Below are 22,437 nucleotides of genomic sequence, written 5' to 3'. Positions count from 1 at the left end.
TCTGGGTGTTCCTGTTTTGGACATTTGCTAAGCTGCAAAATGAGCTTCGGTTCACAGCTTCACCAAGCAATATTGTCTTGACACCGACGAGATACCCAATTTGCTGCATTTCTGTGTCAGGACTTCCTTATTTGGATACTTCCTCAGACCCACCACTTTTGAAGCACTGCTTGGCTAATGAATCAAGTGGTGAGTAATCTTTGGATGAAAGTGTTCATCAGAAGAACAAGTTACTTATCTTTGGTAACAATATGTTCCAAGCATGTGTGGCTGTAGATCAACATGAAACACTAAAAAGGTGATGCAAGGAATGCCTTCAATATGTCCAACCACTGACAATGACTCAGGATAGCATTTTAACCCATCATTCTTTTGCCCACCATGCCACCTCAGCTTGAACCCAGCCATTTGCAAATGAGTCTTGACCCTTCTCCAACCGGAATGACCCAGCCTTCAAATGCCGGGACAGACCCTCCTTGAACTGGTGGACAAGCGACCCAATACCGGTTTTACCTTGATTAGTGCTAGTCAGGTATAGTTGGTACCAGTTAGTCCGGGAGCCACGTCTAGGCATACCCTTACCACTTAAGGGTGGTACATCAAACACACAAAAGGCGTTGGTTATCTCAGTTTACCACAAAAAATCACGGATATCCTCAGACGTTTGCATACCTACTAAGCATGCCTATTGTGCCACCACGTGGGAAAGGATTTTCCACTAGTATATTCCAAATCAAGTTGATCCGTTTAAACCCAGTGACCTGATATTATCTGTTTCCTACTTCGCCTTCAGAAGTCAGGGCTAGCTTTCGCATCTATCCGCTACACTTATCTGCTGTTGCATTTTACTTGCAAAACGGGAAAAACTCTTCACTATTTAGAATTCCAGACATCAAGGCTTTTATTGAAGTCCTCGAAAGTGTTATTCCACCCAGGGTTCTAACAACCCCTGTCTGGCACCTTAATGTTGTTCTTACAAGACTTCTAGGTTTTCCTTTCGACCCATTACACTGTTACCCTTTGCAGTTGCTATCTTGAAAAGTCACTTTCCTTGTAGCTATTACATCATTGAGATGCATTGGTGAGCTACAAGCTCTTACCTTCGAAGAGCCTTTCTTTAAGGTGTATAACGATTGGGTAGTTCATAGCACTAACCACATTCCTTCCCAAGGTCATATCTCAGTTCCAACCTCAACCAAACAATTGAGCTCCCGGTCCTGATTCTAGCTGAAAGAATACTTAATTCATTAGATGTTGAGCGAGCTGTAACTAATTACAGGACATTTACATAAAACTTAACAGCTATTTATTGCTTTTGCTAACTCCCATAAGGGCCTGCCAATGTCTAAAGCTGGCAAAGCTAGGTGGATTGTCATATGTATCCAAAACTGCTACTACAAAATCAAGACCTCTGCCCGTCCCTCCTAGTGCACACACACTATCTGTAAGAAAGGCACAGCAATTACTTTCTTAGGAAATATTCCAATAGTAGATATTTGCCAGGCAGCTGCATGGTCAACTCCACATTGTTTTGTCTGTTTTACTAAACAGCATCATATGATAAGAAAGCCTAAACTAGCGTTGTGCTCGACGACTTGCATCCGTCTCCATGGTGCATCAGCAGAGCGACGATACTCCGGTTCTCTTCAGTGAGAAGGACATCGGCCCTGAACTGCAGTCGGGGACTTCTGACCCAGAGGGCCAGGTCTTATTACTAGAAGAAAGCTCCGGCAGCTCAAGTGAATGAGCCACTACCTCCCCAACATCATTCACTAAAGATTGCAGCCATGAGTAAGACTACTCCTCCTCGTCCCCAGCACTGAACAGTAGTCAAACATTGTCCTTTAGGGAATCTAGCTTCTAACCCAGTAGCCAGTCAGGAGGCTGCCAGTCTGCCACTGCAAGAAGGCAATGGTCTGCTCCGGCACCCACCCTGCTTCCGGCGCCGAATCGTGTACCCAAACCGTGCTTTTCAGCTCTGACCTCCTTTTCGGCACTGGCTTCGAAAACACCCTCAAGCCATCTTCGGGCTCGAGATACCCTGAGCTGAAGTTCACCTACGTGCCTTCAGCCTAGACTCTTTGTGCCGAAAGCACCAATCCTTCTCTGCCGTCGAAGATCAAGACCAGCCCATCCACCAATGTGTCCAGGATGAACTCTATTCCCTGCAGCAGCGTGTCCTCATCCACCCAGAGACTGGTCCGATCCTCGCTCAGCCTCTTTCAAAAGCCAAAGACTCCACTCATCCCAAAAGGCCCTTAACCCACCAGTGGAGCCAGGGCTTAAGATCCCACAGCAAGACAGAGGCACTAGTCCACCACATCCTCTGCCTCATTTACCTCACCTTTCCCTTACCCCGCCTTTGCTTTCTTGTATACTTTCCCATTGCCCCCCCTCCACCTGCATGACTCCCTGGCCCATTGTCTCACACCCCACAGGGGGTAACCACTTTCTGGGTTTGGAAGAGAGAGTCCAGAACTTCCTCATGGTCCACACCCTCAGGACGACCCGTGGAATGATTGACGTCCGCCCACCTGGGGACACAGATTCCGATCTGTACCCTGCAGAGATTTCCCTGCCTGGCGACACCACATCCTAACATGAGGTCTTTCATAAGGCTGCTGCATACCATAAAGTCGAAATGAATAAGCTACTGGAGGAAGATGATTTCTTGCGGGAGATGCTGTCTTCCACCCAGCACTCCATGCTCTACCACCCCATGCTTAAGGTAATGTTTAAGCCTGCTCCCGACATCTTTAAGGAGCCTGTAAGGTCCAGGGTTGTTATCTTCCGGTAGAAGAGAAAAATAAGGCTTCCCCCTCTGACCCAGTATACATTTGAGGACAGCTTCCACCAGACATCGTTGTTGTCCATACTGCAAGCGTGCCAATGCCCAGGGCATGGGAGAAGCAGTGCCTCCAGAAAGGGAAAGTAAAAAGATAGACGCTGCAGGTAAATGCGTTGCTGCCAAGTCTGCAATACACTGGTGCATCGCCAACTCTTGGTGGTTTGCTTTGCAGGTATGACAGGGCGCACTGGGGCAAAATGAAGGAGCTTCATCTGCACCTCCAGAGCCAGTATAAAAAATGGGGACAAGAACTTGTTGCAGAGGGTAATCTCATATCAAACACCAACATTCGGTGTGACCTTGATGCTGCTGACACCTCAGCCCACTCTATAACTTTAAGTGTCATCCTTAGCTGGCATGTCTGGGTACATGTTTCCGGCTTCAGGCTGCAAGTCCAGCAGCATCTACTCAACCTACCCTTCGATGGGGAGCACTTCTTCGGACCACAGGTTGACCAGAAGCTCATAAAGTTAGAGGAGGTTATTGTTAGGATCTCACACAAACACTACCAAACATCCCTCCCCGTGCCATCTCTTCAGACCACCTGTGTAGGAAGCTGCCCTTTTTGACATGGTCACCTCCACTTTTTGCCAACTGGTACTGATCTTGACTGGATGTGCACTTAGTCCCTGTTAAACAGGCCCTGGTGCCAGTGCTATTTCCCTAAAAACTGGAAAGTGTGTTCAATTGTAACCCAATTTGCAAGGACTTTAGTATCCTATAGTCCCTGGTAAATGGTATCTGTTACCCAGAGCATGTGTACTAAAGATGGTCCCTATGGGCTGCAGCATGTATTGTTCCACCTTAAGGGAGCCACACCCAAATCAGGCTGTGTGAAATGGTGCAAATCATAGTGAAACACAACCTGGCACACTCCCTGTGTGGCAAGCCTACAGACACTGCATGCAGTATATGAAAGTATCCCTTACAGCAGGTCTTATGGCCCTAAGGCAGGGTGCATTATGTTACATGTGAGGGCACATGTGCATGAGCAGATATGCCACTGTGATGTCTAGTTCCATTGCGAGATATTACAAGTAATCGGGTATTAATTTCACGTAAATGAACGGGCCCTTGTAATTACGACTTAACCAGCTCATAATGGCTTCACTGGAAATAATGGTGTTGGGTAGAAAAGACCTTGACTTGACAAATCCATACTGATGCCAGTATCAGACTTGTCCTGACTTGCACCCAGAGGGCAACTTAGAGGTGCCCCCTGATCCTACTTGTCTCTTGGTGTGTTGGCTGTCCAGTATCGTCCAGCCTGCCACCACAGACAAGTTTCTCACCCCCTGCAGGTGGGAGCCCACACTTTCTGAGGTCAGAAACGCTGCCTGCTCCGGAAGGTGTTCACACCTCCAGCAGGATAGCTAGTGTTTAAGCATATCAAGGCCAGAGGCTTCAAAGGCTATACCGCTCTTGATATACCCCACAGCTTTCTTCCAGACCTGAGAATGCAGCCCCCTGCCTCAAGGCCCATTTGGCACCAGGACAAGTGGGATAATTAGCTAGTTGGAAGGTGTGTCACGCTTATAGGCTGAGCACACCCCTAAGGTGGGCCACCCGAAGTGGACACTCAAAGAAGGGTTTGACCATCTTGGATTTGGTGAAACTAGGAACTCGGAGTCAGGTTTATGCCCACTCTCTACAGGAAATAGTCATAGGGAGGGGGTGGAGTCAGCCCATTGGCTACTACCTTACACTCCCTTTAACACCCCTATATTCAGTATTTAGGTGGCCCCCTGACACCAGGAACCCCGATTCGACTACTGGGAATTTAGAAAGGGCGAAGAGTTCCTGCACTGAGATTGGCATCAAAACCCTGCCTGCACCACAGCAATCAAAAAGACTGACGCGTCCAGAAGCTGATCAGCCTCCCCAAACCCTTGGATGAACACCCTCTCTCCCCCCAAACAACAAAGCAGCATTGGGGTGGAGGAGCCATCCTCCTGCAACTGCGTGCACCAACTGCATTGACTCAGTACTTTTTCTTGTTGGCCATCAGGTCCACCAAGGGTTGTAATGAGTCCAGGTGGTTAGCCCGGTCTCTTTCACCAAGTCACAAGACGCCGACCCCTCCAGGAGCATCCCAGAACCAATACCCTGAGTACCGTCGCCCTTGCATCTACTAAAGCTTGTTGCGTGTCCAGTACGGACACTACCAGAGCCAACACTGACCTGCAGTCGAGGGACTTCAGAATCCACGAGCCCTCCACCAGAAGTGGACCTGCTGCCCTGTTTTCTCTCCCTCTCCAGGCCATCAAAGCCAAGTGAGAGTCTCTAACTACAGCGAATTGCTAGACAAAACACCTCTTCATCCGATACCCCAAGCCCGGGTCCACTTAAACCAACTGTGTCCCTGTGCTCCAGAGACCCCCTTTGGGTTATGCTGTTCTTGCCCCCAAGTCCCCACTCACAGCCTTTGTTTTGCTAATCCTTCTTCCGTATACTTTTAAAGCATATCGCTTGAGGCTACCAACACAACCAGCACCTCTGTGCCCGGATACACCAGGGCAGGTAAAACCAAACTGCTGGTAGTTTCGTGAACTTTGGCCCCTAAATACCTTAAGTTTTGAGAAGTCTTCCTCCAAAAACGTCAGCAAGTATATGCTGTGTATGTTTCTCCCATAGGATAACATTACCGCGCTGGAGGCTCATACATCAAATTGGTTATTTGATAGCATTTTCTCTTTTTACAAAACTCTCCTAAACCACTTACCTGGTTTCGATAATCTTGGTTTCTAAAATTATATAAAAACCTGTTTTTCTATATTGGTCTCGGATTTCCTTCTTTAGTCTATATCTCATTTATTGACTACTACCTGTCATACCACTATCAGACCACTGGCACATTACACCCCCAGGGTCTCCAGACATAGATCCAGATATAGCTGATAATCAAGACTATGATGATCAGCTACTTGACCCATGGGATGACTGTAATATTGATCCACTAGAAGACACAGATCCTGCTCTGTATCCAGCCAAACCTTCCCCTCCTGATGATAACACATATCAAGAGTTAATTGCCAGAGCAGCTACTTATGGGGGGGTCACTTTACATAAGGAAGACCTAGAAGATTTCCTTTTTGAAGCTCTTGGAAATAAACGCAGAACATCTCAGTCGTTGCCCATGTTAAAGGGCATGAGGCATGCAGACGAAATCTTTAAAGATCCTGTTAGGTCACGTATCCTCACACCTAGAGTAGCTAAAAATACCAAGCTTCTCCATCTGACCCTATATTTATTAAGGGTCAGTTGCCTTTGGATTCCTTGGTAGTCTCATACGCACTTAAAAGCAAATTCACGAAGCTCAGGAGAAGCAACTCCTTCTGCTAAAGAATCAAAATTAATAGATGCCTCTGGAAAAGAGTAGCGGCTCAATCAGCCAATCATTGGAGAATAGCCAACACTCAAGGTCTGTTAGCTTGGTATGATAGGGCACATTGGGATGAAATGGAAGAATTATTACAATATCTTCCAGAAGAACACAAGAAAAAAGGCCAAGAAATAGTGCAAGAGGGCAAGCTTATTTCTAATTCATCCATTAGATGTGCATTAGATGCTACAGATACTGCAGCTAGAAGAATCAATTGCCAGCATTTTACTAAGGAGGCATGCATGGCTCTGAATTTCTAGTTTTAAACCAGAGGTTCAACAGACTATTCTTAATGCACCATTTGACAAAGAATATCTTTTTGGACCTCCGATAGACCAATTGCTAGAAAAGATGAAAAAGGACACAGAAGTGGCGAAATCAATGGGTGCTTTTCAGTCTCCATCAAATAGAGGTTCCTTTCGTTGCTGCTTCTACAGAGGGGGCTCTAAAAATAATACCACTGATGCCTCCACCTCTTCATATACAACACAAGCAGAGTCTTCTTCCTCTAGAAGATTTTATAGAGGTGGATACAGAGGCAACAACTTCAGAGGAAGAGGTTAACCATCACGTACCCCACCTGCTAGTAACAAACAGTGACTTTATATCAGCTCCCCCCGAACATTCATCACCTGTAGGGGGAAGACTACATCAGTTTCTACAGATTTAGCAGTCAATAACAATAGACATAATTGATATTATCCAACATGGTTACTGCCTGGAACTCGCAAGCAACCCTCCCAACATCCCCCCCTCCGTGTTCACAAACTGCCTTTAGAACACAAACATCTACATCTACTCAAACATGAAGTACAAGCTCTTCTAACAAAAGGAACTCTTCTCATTACAACAACAACAACAACAAAAAGGAACAGGAGTACATTCACTATACTTCCTAATTACTACAAAAAAAAATGGATCTCAGACCGCTACTTATACATATTGTCAGAACACTTCCACATTGTCACTCTTCAACAAGTACTTCCATTTTTACTACAGGGCGACTTTGTCAACGCTATACCTCAGATTTGTGATAGGGAAAAATCATTATCAGTTCAAAGTACTTCCATTTGGAGTAACAACTGCACCCAGAGTGTTCACCAATTGTCTAGCAGTAGTAGCGGCACATCTGAGAAGACAGCAAATACATGTCTTCCCATATTCAGATGATTGGCTCATAAAAGCCAACTCACATTTCAAATGTGTGCATCACACTCGGATTACCTTAAACCTTCTACACCAGTTGGGATTCACAGTCAATATACAGAAATCCCATCTTCAACCCAATCGGACACAACCATATCTAGAAGCCATTCTAAACACTCACATGGCTCTAGCATGTCCCAAGGATTCAGAATTTACAAACACTGTTAGAACAGTTTCAAGTCAACCGGTATGCATCTCGATAGTGCCTCATGCAAAACTAAACATGTGCCCTCTACAAGAATGCTTAGCACGTCAGTGGAATCAAGCACAGGGTCAGCTGACAGATCTAGTGTTGGTGCTCTCTGCAGTGGGGGAACACACATAATTTGTCAAAAGGGCGGCCGTTCATCGACCCTATTCCACAAGTTGTGCTAACAGACACATCCCTCTCAAGGTGAGGGGCACGCTTACAACAGTTGACAGTTCAGGGTCTTTGGAACTCCAAACAGCAGAACTATCACATCAACTACCTAGAGCTGCAAGCAGTTCAACTAGCGTTGAAAGCTTTTCTACCTCACCTGGTAAAGAAAGTTCTCTTAATCCGAATGGAGGATATGACAACAATGTACTATTTACAAAAACGATCTACAACTATCACGCCTCTCTCAGACCATTTGTCGTTGGGCGGGTCATCACAAAATCCATCTTCTAGCAGAGCACCTTCCAGGCACAGAGAACCTTTCTGTAGATCTCCTCAGTAGAAAGAAACAACAAATACACGAATGGGAACTTCACCCACAAGTTCTCTTTCCGTACATTCAAAAATGGGGATTGCCACAAATAGACCTCTTTGCCACAGCAAAGAACTCTAAATGCCCAGACTTCACCTCCAGTTTCCCACACCCTCTGTCCAAAGGCAATGCCCTATGGATGAATTGGTCAGGGATATTTGCTTGCGCTTTTCCGCCTCTCCCTCTCCTTCCATTTCTAGTTGGGAAACTCAGACAGACATCTCTCACACTGATTCTCGTAGCTCCCACATGGGCTTCTCAACCATAGTTCTCCACACTGTTGGAACTGTCAGGAGTTCCACATCGGAAGCTGTACATAACATCACATTTTCTCACACAGAACTGTGGAGAAACCAGACATCCATATCCCAAAGTCCTCAACCTTGCGATTTGGCTCCTGAAGTCAGTTTGGTTACCTAAATCTACTACTAGACTGTATGACAATCCTCAAAGAAGCAAGAAGACCTACCACTAGAGATATTATTCAGCAAAGTGGAAAAGATTTGTCATATATTGTAATAATAATTCAATTGATCCGCTAGATGAGTCTATACAAAACATTTGTTATCTTTTGCATCTACTACGCAGAGCTTTAGCCTACACATCTATTCGACTACACCTTGAAGCAGTAGCTGCATATCTTCAGAACAGGCAACATTTATCTTTATTTAAAGGACCTGTGATTAAAGCTTTTATGGAAGGCCTTAACAGACTAATACCACCCAGAGTACCACATGCAACTGTCTGGAACCTTAACCTTGTTCTTACAAGATTTATGGGCCCACCGTTTGAACCATTACACAATTGTTCACTACAATTTCTTTCATGGAAAGATGCCTTCTTAATAGCTATTACTTCACTAAGGCGATTAACTGAGTTACAGGCATTAACCTTAGAAGAACCCTTCTTTCAACTGCATAAAGATATGATTGTTCTTTGTACAAATCCAACATTTCTTCCAAAAGTTTTCTCTGCTTTTCACATCAACCAATCAGTTGTTACCTGTATTTTTTCCTCAACCTGATTCCATAGCAGAGAGAGCTCTACACACACTGGATGTCAAAAGAGCATTATTGTACTACATTGTTAGGACAAAACATTTTCACAAAACAACTTTGTTGCTTTGCTCCACTTCATAAAAGGAAACCCATCTCAAAATCTGGCATTTCGAGCTGGATTACCAATTGTATTCAAACTTCCTATATTAAAGCTAAAAGAACTTTAACAGTACCTCCTAGAGCACATTCTACTCGCAAAATGGGAACATCTATGGCCTTTTAGGTTACATTTCCATAGCTGACATATGTAAGGCAGCTACAAGGTCTACACCACACACATTTACAAAACATTGTGTAGATGTGTTAGCACGTCTAACAGGCTAATGTCGGACAGGCAGTGCTTAAGACACACTTTCAAACAACTGCAACACCCACTGGTTAGCCACCGCTTTTGGAGGGTACTGCTATACAGTCTATGCAAAGCATGTGTATCTACAGCACACATGCCTCAAACGGATTATGTTACTTACCCTGTAAGCATCTGTTCTTGGCATGTAGAGCTGTAGATTCACAAGTGCCCTCCCTCCTCCCAGGACACCTATGGATGTTGCAGTTCTTATTATTCACATTATATACGCATGGACATCTCTATACTACACTTACTCCATTCTCACCCTCTTGCGGCAACACAATCTAACAATGGAGTCGATGCCTATACGTACTATCACCAAAAGGAGGATTCGCCTTACCTCGTGACTGCAAAGACTTCTTCGAAGCAAAACAACTTGCAAATATCCGGACCCAAAACTGGATGGCAAGAGTATGCAAAGCATGTGAATCTACAGCTCTACATGTTAAGAACAGATGCTTACAGGGTAAGTAACATAATCCATTTGTAGCATGTGTTGGCCTTAGATACATATGCTTAGCATTAACCTGCAATCTAGTGTTGGGCTCAGGTGATTATAAGCTGTTTTTTTCCGAAGAATTCTGAGTCACTAGGTATAGTGAGTGACTCCTATTATACCAGTGTACATCGCGCATGTTGCTTGGCTCCTTTGTTAGATTGTTTTTTTCCGCCATTGGGTTTGGACGTTGATATAGCAGGACCAAAGCTTCATTCTTCACTGAGGCTTTTGCAGCTGCTCGTATTTTTCTCTCTAGTTCAACAAACTTCACATCCGAACGACATCCACTGTTATCACTTCACAGTGCTGCCTGGGCTAGTCGTTCCACTATTTATTCGTCTCCGTTCTACAGGACTATGTCCACGAAGGATGGAAAACACACTCTTCAGCTTTTGACCTAATAGTCACGTGAAGTACTCCTGGTAGGACCAACACGAAGTATGCAATCTGTCACTGGAACACAAAGAAACCTCCTGTGAGTCTTGTTTAGCGTTCTGATCGAAGAAATCACTTCAGCAGCGAAGGGAGTGTCGTTGGGTCCACACAGCCATACAGCGACTCGTAGAAGATGCGCTGGATATCTTTGGGGCCAGTCGCCAGACCCTGAAGCAGCAGATAACAGAGGCACAGACAGTGCAACCAGATGTGCAGATACTTCTGGCTAGAAGTGGGGGCAGCTCTGACTCTGATTCCATACAGGGTCAAGTGCGTACCTTGGTGAAAGCCACCCAAACCTCTACCGAACAGGCATTCTGAGCCCCACTGCCTTTGGGCCATGAAGGACTCCATCAAACGGCGCACAAACACAAATCCACTCCGCCTGGAAAGACTTTGACTAGGGTCGAAAAATATAAACCCTTAGTTTGTTTCGCCACCAACACCAAAATAGACCACATCAGTTGTGCAGAAGTCAGGCAAAGTCTCTGAGCCAAAGCAACGTCCAGTGGGTCCAAAAAGAGCCTCAGAACAAAAGTATGGTCTATCTGCAAAGCCTTCGGCATCGAAACCGGCTTCTAAGCTGTTGGCATTGAAACACCATATTCAAAAGACTGCAACCAGTACAAAGGCACTTTAAAATCTTCCATGTCAAAAACCACTAAAAGCAGCACAGAGCTACGGCAAAAACAATTGCAGTAGTTTCTTGAGCGGTGGCAAGACAAGCTAGATAAAGGACAAAAGACTCATTTTGTACATCAGATCACGGGGAAACTAGGAACAAAACCACCACCTGTTTCCCCTTACGCTTCCCAAAAAGAAAAACACATTTGAGGAGGATATTGCTGGGCCTCACCTGACCCATCAACCAAACAAGAAAAAGAGCAGAGGCACAAGTCCTATTTCTTTCCCTCCTCTTCCTATTCCTTCGCCTCCTATTCAATTCCGGCCTGCAAGACCTGTGCAAACATCCTCTCCTGAACACTTTCCTTCTGAGCAACCACTGAGCAACACGTAATCAATCACTTACTTGTGATGATACAAATGAAGAATACAATATCCCTTATTTCACAAGCCCACAGGGAGATCCTATTACTCCCCTTGATCCATGGGATATTTGATACAAATCCATTGGCTGATACAGATCCTCATGTCTACCCATCCAAACCCTCACCCCCAGATGATACAATATCCTAGCATAACCTTATGTGGGCTGCTGCATACCCCAAAATAAGTCTACACTCTATCCCACAAGAGGAGGATTCTCTGGTTGAAGTACTTAATAGGTCATGGAATACAGCTCAGTTGCTCTCTGTGCTCAAAGACCTACTGTCTTTCACACATGACAAATGTAAGCAACCAGTCAAATCTAGGGTAGTTACCCTTCGTATTGAATAGATATATAAAGCATGCCCATTGGACCCCGAATATATTAAGGGCCAAACCAGGCCAGATTCATTAGTAGTACACACAGCCAGAAAACAAGCAAATTCTCAAGGCACAGGGGATACTCCTCCTTCAGATGGAGAGTAGGAAATATGATGCAGCAGGTAAACGTGTTGCAGCACAAACAGCCAACCAAATGCATATTGTGCAAATTCTGTGGAGCTACTCACTTGTTACAATTGGGCTACATGTTACAAAATGCAGGAACTACTGCAAAACCTAGGGAGACGAGACGTCCCGGGTGGTACCGGTTTTGAGAGAAGTGTCCTGACACTTTTCTCCAAATTGAAGAAGTGTCCTGGTATTTGGGCAGTGCCTGGGTTATTTAAAGAAATGTCCTGGATTTTAAGGGAGGGTTCGGGTGAACCTGCACGTTAATCACAGTGTTATGCAGGCTCACATTTCAACTGGCCATCTTAGAAGCAGGGCCAAAAGTTCACTTCTTAAAAGTCTCCTGCTTCGCCTCATTTAAGCAGCACAGAAGGATTTAATGAGATGTGAATCAGGGCTGCAGAAGCCATAGGGCAAGGCCAGGCCCACCAGCAACCGGACCGTGAAGTTCTTCGCAGAATGGAAGGTAATGTGAAAATATTGTTTTGTTTTTTAAAAGAACACACCTCCCTACTCCACATGGAAGAGAGCACGCACACTAGGGCTGCTGGATTAAGGCTTTATTTCATTGGGCGGCCACCTCTGACCTAGCAAACAGGAGTGACTCGTTTCGGCTGTCACAACATAAAAATCTGTTCACCCTAGCTATACCTCCCTGATCAGTACCATCAGAGGGGTACACAGTTGGTGGAAGAAGGCAATGCTATATCTGATGCCTATACAATGTGCCTTAGACTTTGCAGACACAAGCGCCTTTTGAAATTAACACCAGTGTCCTCATTAGACGCCATGCATGGCTCAGACTCAGGCTGTAAACCAGCTGTACAACAGCACATGCTCAATTTACCTTTTGATGGGCAAGATCTATTTGACCCACAGGTGGAAGAAATGCTAGAGAAGCTAAGAAAGTACTCTGAAACTGCTAAACTAATAGGGGGCCTACTAACATAACACCGTGGTTCCTTTAGTAGGGGTCAATACATGGGTACAACCAGTCGGAGGTTCCTCCACGGACTGCTGCAGTGGCAAAAAAACAGCAAGGCTCTTATCGGAGTCCATTTACCAAGGGATCTTTCTTTAAAAAAAATTATAGAAATAAAAGTAGAGGCCGTGTAACCACTACCAAAACTTCCCACCCCTCCAAACAGTTACCACCTACACCTCCCCATACAACATAGAACACCTGTCGGGGGAGGGTTACAAGATTTTCATCAACAATGGTAGGACATCATCAAAGACCAATGGGTGCTGTCCATAATCAAAAATGGGTATTGTTTAGAACTCAAACTCCACTCACAATTCCCCTAAAACTACAAAATATGCCAAAGGAACATCTCTTACAAGAAGAGGTTCTTTCTCTCCTTCTAAAAGGAGCAATAGTACTACCTTTACAACATCAGGTACATGGAGTATACTCCCTTTGTTTTCTCATCCTTAAAAAGGACAAAACCTTAAGGCCAATAGTTGATCTCAAGACACTCAACAGGTACATCTCCTCAGAACACTTTCACATGGTTCATACTGCAAGAGGTGATACCACATGGTTCATACTGCAAGAGGCATACTTCCATATTCCCATTCATCCAGCATACCGCTGTTATCTACGTTTTCAACTCAACGGGCAACACTACCAATTCAAGGTGCTACCCTTCGGGGTCACTACAGCTCCAAGTGTTTTCATATAGTGCCTTGCACTAGTGGCAGCTATTCTCAGAAGGAAAGGAATACATAGTTTGCCTTACCTAGACGATTGGCTCATCAAAAGCCCAAGATACCTACAGTCTCTTCAAAACACTCAGCAGGTTATCAACCTTAAGCACAAACCAGGGTTTACCCTCATTATACAAAAATCTCATCTGCACCTATTGCAAATTCATCCTTTCCATGGGGAAGCTCTCAATTCCATTATAGCCAAGGCTTAGAGTGAAAAAGGTTGACGAAACATTACTTCTTTTTCAACCACAAGCTTCACTCACAGTAAAAGTAGTGATGGTGCTTTTAGGCATGATGTCTTACTGCATAGCCGTAGTACCACACGCTCGTCCACATGTGTCTCTTTCAACGCACTCTTCAATCTCAATGCTCTGAAGCAGAGGGGCGTGTGGTACTACGGCTATGCAGTAAGACATCATGCCTAAAAGCACCATCACTACTTTTACTTCAACTTGTGGTTGAAAAAGAAGTAATGTTTCTGCAACCTTTTTCACTCTAAGATCTAGTGTTGGTAGGGCCAGCAACTCATCGTGCTCTGCAGTGGTGGAACAGCAACAACTGCTGGCATTTCAAAGCCCCAATCCCGCAAATCACCATTACCACAGATGCATCCCTTCAGGGATGGGGAGCACATATGCAAGAGCTCACAGTTCATTGTGTATGGACAATAGTTCAGACACATCTGCACATAGCAATTCAGCTAGCCCTCAAAGGTTTTCACAATCCCCTACTTCGGAAGATAGTACTAATACGAACAGACAATATGACTGCAATGCATTTTATTAAAAAGCATTCCTCACTTCTATTCCTCCTTTCTGAGCTAATCTGGCACTGGGCAATCCTGCACAAATCCACCTCCTAGCAGAATACCTGCTTGGGGTGAGCAACGACTTCGCAGATATGCTCATAAGGACACATCTGCAGATACACGAGTAGATCAATGTACCACTACTCCACTCTTACTTCTGAAGATGGGGGACACCAGACATAGACTTATTTGCCACTCACCTCAACGCCAAATGCCAAACCTTCTCCTCCAGGGTCCACCTTCCTATGGATGAATTGGTTGAGAGTATTTGCCTATCCCACTCATTCCAAGTGTAGTTCAGAAGTTAAGACAAACATCTTTAACATCAATTCTAATAGCCCCAACATGGGCACGGCAGGCATGGTTCACAACTCTAATGCAGCAATCTTTAGTACCACAAGAGAAATTGCCTCTTTGGCCCCACCTACTAACTCAGGACCAAGGGCGAATGGTGCACCCCAGTCTACTTAATCTAGCTATTTGGCACCTGAAATCCTAGAATTTTGGGCTTTTAAAATTACCACAAGAATGTATGGGTATCCTTAAACAAGCTCATAGGTTTACAATTAAAACATGTTACGCTGCAAAATGGAACATATTTGTACATTACTGTAGAAGTAAACAAATTCAACTTTTAGCACCTTCAGTAAAAGACGTTATAGGTTATCTCTTCCATCTGCAGCAAACAGTGCGTGCTTACACATCTGTCAGATTACACTTAGCAGCACTAGCTGCAATATATGTCCCTGTTTAAAATACCTGTAATCAAAGTATTCATGGAAGGGCTTAAAAGAGTTATCTTGCCTTCCACTCCACCAGCTCCAGCCTGGAACCTAAACATTGTCCTTACCAGGCCTATAGGGCCACCTTTCGAACCACTTCATTCATGTCTGCTCCAATTTTCAACTTGGAAAATTGCCTTCCTAGTGGCAATCACTTCTCTAAGAAGGAAAAGAGAACTACAGGCACTTACTCTGCACGAACCTTGCTTTAAAAGTAGTCTCAGCCTTTCATACAAGTCAAATCATAGAGCTACCAGTGTTCTTTCCTAACCAAGACACAATAGCAAAGCAAGCCCTAAATACATTAGATGTTAAAAGGGCTATAATTTTCTACATTGACGGAACAAAATCTTTTTGAAAAACATCACAGCTTTTTTTTGCTTTCAACAAACCGCACCAGAGCACCAATATCCGAAGGAGGAATTGCTAGATGAATGTTAGATGCATTCAAACATGTTATCAAAAAGCCAAATGTGTACTTTCAGTACCACCACAAACTCATTCTACACTTAAACAATGAGCCACTTTGGCTTTCCTAGGAAATATCCCTGTAGAGGATATTTGCAAAGCACCCAGATGGAATAACCCACATACCTTTACTAAATACTACTGTGTTGATGTATTCATCCATCAACAAGTAGGAGTGGCGCAAGCTGCACTTAAAATACTATTTCATACAAGTACTTTAACCATTCACTAGCCACCGAAAAGGGGAGCACTACTTCATGTTGGATGCTAAGCATGTGTATCTATGGTCAACACATGCTGCAAATGGAATAGGTTTCTTACCCTGTAAGCATCTATGCGTAACGTGTAGTGCCGTAGATTCATATGCACCCACCCTTCTCCCCGCAATTGTTTGGTTGCAGTCATTCATAATATTTAGAAACCTAATTTGCACACTCATAATTATAAGCATGTTTCGTTATTCTGTGACTTTCTTGATCCTTTTTCTAACGTTCACCCAATGAGTCAAAAACAATCTAACCAAAAAGCCAAGCAACCTGCGCAATGTACACCAGAGGAGGAGTCGCTGTACCTTGTGACTCGAAGACTTCAGAGAAAAACAACTTGTAATTGTCCGAGCCCAACGCTAGATGGCAGGATAATGCAAAGCATATGAATATACAGCACTGCACGCTACGAATAGATGCTTACAGTGTAAGTAACATATTCGTTTCCTTTCTGATCTGAACAGTGATGATTTGGATGCATCCGAGGAGATCTTGACGTGCATCCTGGATTCTGAGGACCGAGTTAGTCGCCCCATGTGCACGGCCGTCACACCTGGGTACTTTTTAGGTCTTGCGCCTAGCGATGCAGTGCTTAGCATTGCTCGCACAACAAGAGTCCTTTTGTCCGGGGTTCCGAACCGGACCCTGGAATTGTACACGCTCATGCGTGTTTTTTTACTTTTGTGGCCTGCTATTGGCCTTTGCCTGCGTGTTTGTTTTAAAGATAGCACACAATAGGCCAAAGGCGGGTGCATTGCTCCGCCCATGGCCTATTGGTGTCTATTACGCCCAGACACGGGCGCGATAGTTGAAACCATATGGTTGCTGTGGCACGCGCGCGCACCACTCATTGAAGCGATCACGAAAGTGAAAGCGATCGCTTTCCCTGCCGCTTGTCTTCACTGGGTGAACGGGTGTACAGTGTTAAAAACATGTCTCACGTGGGTGACAACCTATCAGCTAAAAAGTCGGGTGCTATTGTGTTCCCTGACAGAACTTCTTCGGTTCGCACAAGTTGAAGGCAAAAAGCGTAACGTTTCCCCTGTCCTTTGTAGTTATTTTACCTAGCAGTGTCACAATATACGTCTTAAAAAATTGCAATAGGAGGAAAAAAACACACACATCTCCACATTACTTGTCCCAGCTAGCCCACAGCAGTATCCTTACAGTAAGATGCAACCAAAGTCACAACCGCAGGCCTGCTTGCACTCATTACAGATATGAGCATCATTTTCATCTTCTTCAGGCACCTGCAAACAGCAATCAGCGCTAACGTCAGGCTCTCTCTACTTCAATGAAATCATCATTTCGGGGGCCTAGCTGCCTTACGCAGGCATGCTCCTGCAAGAGCCGCGAGCCGCTGAAAATGTGTATGTACCTGGACACGCACAAGCTCCCTTCTTTTCTACTGCTTGGCCATCAAGCAGCCATGGAAAGCCCATTTCGGTGCTATTTCTGCCAAACGTCACATGAAGACCCTCGCAGTGGTGGGGGTCGTGCAAGGCGCCGCTGACTATGGGAGCTCAGCGTGGAGGGTGGACACATGCGGGACAGGGCTATGGGATGCGGGAGTTACCTCGATCACTGCTCACCCCAGCACCCGGTCTAGGGATCGAGGCAGGAGGGGGCCAGGTGAGTGAGATGATCTGTGGGTCGCCTACGCCAAGGGGGCAGCGGCTCACCGTGAGGACAGTGTCGATACCTCCATCTCAGGTGAGGCAGTTTGCTGACTTCCAGTCACCTGGACAGGGCGGAGCACAGGTAGCGGCCCCGGGACCACGAAGATGCACCATCAGGTACCACGGGGGGAGGGGGAGGTGACGGCGAGCTCCGCAGTCAGCATCACACCAGGAGCCTGGCATTGCTGCGTCCACATGTGGGTCCGATGCACGCAAAGGGCGTCGGGCTCCCCCGGCTCACTGCTCTCCTGCTAGGGCAGGTCTCGACGCCAGGAGGGTGGGCTCCGGCAACAGTCAGCATCCCATGACCCCCGCCAGCTCATCTGAACAGATGTGGGGTGCCCCGAAGTGCAGGCAATCGATACGGGCAGTTGGATCCACATGAGGGACAGTCTCAGGAGATCAGAGGACAGCAGTCGGAACCCTCTCAATCCACTTTGTTCGGAGTCGGACCCCTCGACAGCTGTCGCGGTGAGAACGCGGGCGCCAACTAAGAGCAGGTAATATTTCAAGAATTCCAAAAATCTGTTACATTACTGTCGTTGCAGACAAGTATGCCAGGCTAAACACAGGGATATATGCACCAAAGAAGAATTTGCAATGCAATAGGTCTCGCATTTACACAAGTTTGAGCTATTGCCATTGCAAATGACTGCCTTTTATTTTTGTTTTAGTTTTTAAAACGTAAATAAAAGGCATTGTCATTTACAATGCCATTAGCTGAAACTCGCGTAAATGCGAGACCTATTGCATTGCAAATGCTTGTTGAGGATATACAAGGGTCGACTGTCATGCCAGAGACAGCAGTCTCAAGTGATGCATATGGCCCACAAATGAATATTTCATTTTAGAGCAGGGCTGAATCTAGAGTACACCATTATTGGCAGCAGCAGATCCAGCCACCACAATTCTCTACCATCTTTGCTGCATCAACACATCCAGCTACCTCTCTCACCCCACACTACTATCTTCTTGTGAAGGTCTCCCACTTTTTCACCAATGGGGAGATCATGTAATGCAAGTTAGATTTGTAGAGCGCTGCTTGCTACCCGTGAGGGTATCCCGGACCTGAATCATGCCTGTACGGGAAGGGTAACCTCTTTCTCTTACCTTCCCTCCCTCTGGACTATCCTCTTTCCTTCAGGGCGTACTCGCAGTCATACACCATGATTTTGGAGGCAGAAGTATTGCAGTGCTGGACAAAAGGGCCATGGAGGTTCAAATCTCTGGAAGAAATGGACTTGAGCTTCTAGTGGTTTTACCAAGAATTAGGAATGCTTGAGACCCATTCTGGTTCCTCCTCCATTTGAACCTGTTCATTGGCCAGTTAAAGATGTTGTTCATAGGCTAAGTCCTGCTGGCCCTCGTTAATTGGAATCCTGAGATATCATGAATGCCTATTTTCATCTGCAGATTCTCCTTGCATACAGACATTACCTGAGGTTCACTGTGGGGTCTTACCACTATCAGTAAACAGTACTGCTGTTTGGACAGGCCGCTACACTATGTATCTTTACAAAAGGTTAGGCAGTCATGGTGACTCAACTGAGGTGGTCAGGAGTCAATGTAGTTCCATATCTGACTGGTAAAAGTGGATTCCTCTTTTTTTAGACAAGCACCTTTTGGTGGCTGGTCTCTTCAGCCACCCCTCCACCAACCCTTCTCCCAACTAGCGAAGCTACCTTGGTCACGGGTACCTCTTTGCTATGACTGTGTATCATTTTAGTGATAGCATTTAGTCAGCATTGGAGCATAGTCTACAATACTGCAATGTAACTTCTGCTTTATATTGTATCGAACTAGACATATCAATGATGCCAAGTTCTCCTGAGATTCATATATACTTGCAAGGCTGACTTATATTGTAGGATGTCTTGTTCCCTAGAGCAAGGCACTAGTTAGATTTCTTCTGTGACCAGTGTTGATTTTGCCTTCTTAAATTGCATTAATGGAAAAAAAAGGCAAGTTTTGGAAATCCCAGCGTTCAACGTTTCAAAAATACTATGGTGGGCTTCTGCAGTGAAGAGTTGCGGTAACCTCTTGCCAATAAACCCAACCTACTACGAGTGAAGGACCCAAACGTAGGATTTCTAGCAATTTTTCCATGAATTAAATTCTTATTATTTTAATAAAAAAGGCTATGATCTGTCACAATTCTACATACGTTGACTGATTCCACTAGCTCTTCTTCGCAGCATAGAAAGAGTGATGAGAAGGAGACTATGAAGGAGACACTGACAACATTCAAAGAGACTTGAGTTAAAAAATACTTTTTGAGCAAGGGATAAAAAACAAAACATGTTGCCTTCATTTGGACATTTATTTTTAAAAAAAATTGAGTTTTTCTATACATTTTAAATGCTTTGAGGTCTTGCGCTTTGGTAGATGTTTTCAGTGGAGATGTATTTGATGAAAATGTCCTTGATCGAGAACTGCTACTAGAGGTAAGTGGTTTTCCTTCTGGTTGCACTATTAGGTCGCAGGAGACCCACAGACAGGAATAGGAGCAACAGAGGCAACATAATAGACAAATTATCATTCTGCATCATGAGATCTTCATTGATAGCCATGAGCGTTGAAATGTTCCCAGCTGCGTGCGGGAATCCGGGACCTTTAAAAACCATACATAGGAGGTACAGTTAACAGAGGTGAAATCTACCATTTTTAAGGAAGTTACAACTACTATTACCTATACTGTCTACATTTTTTGAAGTCCCGACTCTTAAACATAATGCAGCACTAGCTCTTCACACTGCTGCAGAGAAGAACCCTAAGGTTATGAGAATGAAGTTGAACAAAGGAAAAAAGAAGCCGGAGAGGCAGAATGTAAAGCAGAAGATAGAAGACATGCAGCCTGACTCTAAGGAGCCAGAAGCTTCCATATCACAGCATGTCTTGCACTGACAATTGCCTGACATCTTGAGTTCTTTTTGAGGAGCTTATGGCGGTGAATCAATGTACAAAAACATCTTGTCATTTGAGACTAGAAACCCAAGGACTATAATAAAGATTCCTGCAATGCAGAACTAAGATTACAAATAAGTAACTTTCTCGTCTTCATCATAGGATCTTCATCGATAGTCGGGAGAAAAGAATAGGGCAGGACGTTTCTCCCCAAAACCAATTGGGGTCTCTGTTCTGAAACAATATGCGAAAGAAGGTTCTTTAATAACTGAACAACAGTTACCTTATCCAAAAATATTTTTGAGGCCAACTTGACAAACCTTTGTATTATTCTTTTTATATGAATTCTGACTTTCCCAGCTCATTCTTCATTGATGGCTCCATTTTGATGTTACTGGATACAACAAAACAATTGCAAGCTTCTTTCTTTAAGATGATACTCTTAAAACGCCTTCATCTTTTCGGGAACTTTAGAAATCAGTAAAACTGGTATGAATATTTGCTTTGACTTGCAGACAATGCATTATGCTAAAAATGATCTTTAGCACGCTCTCAGTATCTTCACATGACATCCAATTCACTTTCTATCTTGGAAGCTTGACATTCTTGCAGCCAAGGGGGCTGCTTGATTTATTGATGAAAGTCTTGCTATGTTGACTGAGCCTTGTAATGTGTTCTTGTGTAGCGAATGGTTTTAAGAAAATAGTCCTCTTTCACTACAGTAGTGATGTTTGTATTTTATCTCATGCAGACATAAATGTACCTGTGTAGTATTCAAATGCTTTAAACCTGTATACTCTTTGCTGATGAGGCACTAACATACTACCTAGTTATGACTGGGATGTTAAGGTGTTGCTGTAATGCCTTGTCACAAGGAGTCCTGTATGAAAAGACAAACGGGCAGTTTCAAGGTGACTGAAGTTAAGTTGCCAACATCTTATTGGTTAGTTCTTGGTCTCTTTAGCACATATTCCTATTTAGTTAGAGCAGTCTGTGGAAATGTATTTTCAGTGGTGGATTGGAAAGCTGCAATGTGTATGTCTTTCCATATCCTTAGCAAGCCATTTTGCTTATTTTCTGGTGCAAGAACAGTTAGTTACTCTAGGAGTTGTCCCTCTTGTATCATTCATATAAGTTTATCTTATAGTTCCCCTCCTTAAGGAAAAGGGTACTGCGTCAGTCTATTGGCATGTAGATCTGAATAGTATTGGTTGCTGGAGCTGGAAAGTTTATGTATCTGAATAGTTTTCCAGAAAAGGTGTCCACTTCAAATCCATGTGCGACTCTCCCTACCTCCCGTATTTCATATGGAGGGAATAAATGAATGAGCTTTTAGAAGTTTTGAATTCGCTCAGTTGGCACCAAGAATTTTGGCAGTGTGGGCCAAAAGTTCCCAAATTTATAACGCCTGGAATTCTTCATTCGAAAGACACAAATATTTTTCTTCATAGTGCAAAAATAAAATACAGGAAAGGTTATTTGAGTTCACCCTTCTCGTATTGGAGTGTGTAATTTATAGAAAGTTGGTAAATCGAGGGAGCAGTCCTCTTGTTAGTGTTACAAGTGTGTAATGTTTTCTTATACGATAAAGCAACATAATACAATAAAGTTAAAAACATTCATGTTGCTTATCAGAATAACCTCCAACCCAAAAAGTTAGTTAGAACTCATCAGTGTAGTTTGGTGAAACAAAAGTTGCTTGATAAATAAAAATAAAACTCTAAGACCCAAGGGTGATTGTGTTGTAACGGT

General features: G+C 44.3%; 1 protein-coding gene across 8 annotated transcripts in view; it reads left to right on the top strand.

Moving 5' to 3' along the window:
- The window catches only part of BRD4 (bromodomain containing 4), a 1,415,251-nt gene that overhangs the window by 586,943 nt on the left and 805,871 nt on the right, over positions 1-22,437 (top strand). The window lies entirely within an intron of this gene.

This window comes from Triturus cristatus, chromosome 4_1, assembly GCF_964204655.1.
Source record: "Triturus cristatus chromosome 4_1, aTriCri1.1, whole genome shotgun sequence".
Taxonomy (NCBI): Eukaryota; Metazoa; Chordata; class Amphibia; order Caudata; family Salamandridae; genus Triturus; species Triturus cristatus.
The sequence above is the reverse complement of the archived record's forward strand: the minus strand, read 5'-3'. Positions and strand labels throughout refer to the sequence as shown.